The 2758-nt window shown below is 37.2% G+C and overlaps 1 protein-coding gene across 1 annotated transcript in view; it reads left to right on the plus strand.

The window, feature by feature from the left end:
• The window catches only part of cd276 (CD276 molecule), an 84227-nt gene that overhangs the window by 80577 nt on the left and 892 nt on the right, over nt 1–2758 (plus strand). The window lies entirely within an intron of this gene.

A 2758-nucleotide genomic window follows, 5' to 3' on the forward strand; every position in this document is an offset into this window, starting at 1 on the left:
GTCCCGGCGCCGGAGGGAAGGACATCTGGGGAGATCGCGTCCTGGGTGCACCGGGCCTGTGCAGAGAAACACACGGAGTAGAGGTGGTGGGAGAGATAGCAGCGCGCTGTATACTTACCTCGGACTTGTGAGCGTCAGCCTGGGATGTTTCCAGCGCGGCTCTCCGCGCTCTCAGCTGGGTCTGCTTTGCCATCAGGTCCCGGATCTGCTTCTCCACGGCCTCCAGCTCGACCTGCACCGAATGCATCTCGAACGTGTCCTCACCTGCACTCAAAGGTAGACACACATCCGCCATTAAAGCAAGTAACAGTGAGTAAAACAATGGAAATGTGTGTGAATAGAGTATTAGTGTAAGCGAGATTAGCGGCAACCACGTGTGTGTGTGTGTGTGTGTGTGTGTGTGTGTGGTGTGTGTTTGTGTGAGTGAGCGTGTGTGTGTGTGTGTGTGTGTGTGTGTGTGTGTGTGTGTGTATATATATATAATATATTTTTTAACAGTAAGCCTGCTTTGAAATGACAAGTTGAGAACTTTAAGAACTACATTGAGAAGCTTAAGCTGTTTTTTGAAAGCGACCTTTGAAACACTTTGGCCTTTGGTATATTAACAAAACCTCATATATCTTAATTTTATAACTGATGCATTCATTGTTTTATTCCTAAATCAATGCATTTTTTAATATCCTTAAACATGAACTATGATTGAATGAGTTGAAACACCAAAATGAACAGGAGCACATTGTTTTCAGATATCTGCAAAAGGAATAGAGTACTGTTGCGTGTATATTTTTCTGCAGCCGTGTTCAGCAGAACTCACGGATCCGTTTTGTGTGGAATATCGTTCTTCTGTTTCTGTTTGTTGAATCTCAACACTCACCGCAGGTCCATGGCTGATTGACTCTAATTATGTATCTAAACGAACCAACTCGCTTCTCTAGCCAGCAATATTGGTTTTCCTCAAATCGTACGGTCGCAGGGCCTCGTGTGTGACATAATGACGTTCTGTCCAAGTTAATTCTCCGGCAGGTTTAATGGTGCATTTCGAGCCGTTCCTCGGGCCGCATTAGCAGCGGGAAAAGGCTCCACGGGGAATCCAGTGCAGCTCAGTGCATTAAAAGTTTGGACTCACCTGCTGTAATGGTTTAGGGACTGCTGATTGGATGAGATGGGAACATTGGTGCCTAATGAAAGCCATCTGAAGTCTCATCGTCACACAGACTCCTCCATAAGTAGAGAGACAGAATATGTGCTTCTCTGATCTCGAAGATCTAGTGTTTTTTTTACTGTGAATTCTGTCAGTTGTGAATGTTGTCCACCGAACAGTTGATACCAAAACGCTCATTAAGCAGACTGAACATCTGATTGATTTTCATTGACTGTAAATGAAGTGTGCGCTCTCCGCTCGCTACCGCCATCTGTGGCTGAAACACGAAACTGCAGATCTGAATATAAATTTGTTTGTAGGCTTATGGTCATAAATCGAGAGAAAGCAGCACAGATTTTCATGTGTTTACAAAAATATACTGGCAAACATTGGCTGAAATGTGTCTCACATTTGTCATCTATGATTACAGCAGTGTTATTTTAGAATCATTGAGACACTATCATAGTTTTTTTATTAATATTTAATTTTAAAAAATGTATATTGATATTTTCATGTAAAGTTTTAGTAATTTTGTTGTGTTTTGCCTTTTTTTATACATTTTTATTTCAGTTTCAGTTTTAATTATTTTAAATGCTTTGACAACTAGCTGAACTAAATGCGTTTTTTTGTATTTTGTTTTATTTTAGTTAACATTTATTTGAAGTCACGATTATTGTATGGTTTTAGTTTAGTTGTTAACTGTAATAACACGTGAGGGGTTACAGTAAGAGATTCTGCTGTATATATTTCTGTGTTCATCCGTTCCTCTTTCACGGTGTGTTTCTGAATTAAATGTAAATGCATTCATTAAATCATTTACTCTCATCTTGTTCCAAACCCACAAGACTTTTCATCTTCAAAACACAAATGGAGATATTTTGAATGAAACCTCAGACATTTCTGTCCTTCTGTTGAAAGCACACGCAACCCTAAAACTCATTTTGAATCATTGAGATAATAGTATTATAGTTTTTATTCATATTTCTAATTTCATTTCGATTTTAGTTAAAGTTTTAGTAAATGTGTTGTCTGTTTTTGTCATTTTTATTATTTTTTGTGTTTTTGTCTATGTCTATATATTTTGTCTATAACCATATCTGTATGGTTTTAATATTTAAAATGAATATTTATTTCAGTTCTAGTTTTAGTTATTTTAATACATCAACTTAAACTAAATGAAAATGAGAAATGCTGACTTACTAGCTGAAATAAAGTAAATTTAAGTTTTTTTAATACTTTATTTTATTATTAGTAGCAGTAGTAGGAGTAACTGAAAGATTTATATATATATATATATGTATGTAACTATAAGAAAGCTCAGTTCTGAAGAGACATGATTGCTTGATATGATGAACAGACTAAAATATTTTATTCACACATAAACATGATCATGGCACATCAGATACAAACATGCTCAAACGTAACATCTTCATTTATGTTTCAAAGATGAATGGAAGTCAGTAAATGGTAAGTGAATAAATGGTTTTTGGGTGAACTGTCTCTATGTTCTACAGAGGCGTGGTTATGCAGCTGATTCTGCTCTTCTAAAGTGTATGTCTGTGTGTGTCTGTGTGTGTGTGTGTGTGTGTGTGTGTGTCTGTGTGTGTGTGTGTGTGT

Source organism: Sinocyclocheilus grahami, unplaced genomic scaffold, assembly GCF_001515645.1.
Source record: "Sinocyclocheilus grahami isolate Dianchi unplaced genomic scaffold, SAMN03320097.WGS_v1.1 scaffold271.1, whole genome shotgun sequence".
In the NCBI taxonomy this organism is placed as follows: domain Eukaryota; kingdom Metazoa; phylum Chordata; class Actinopteri; order Cypriniformes; family Cyprinidae; genus Sinocyclocheilus; species Sinocyclocheilus grahami.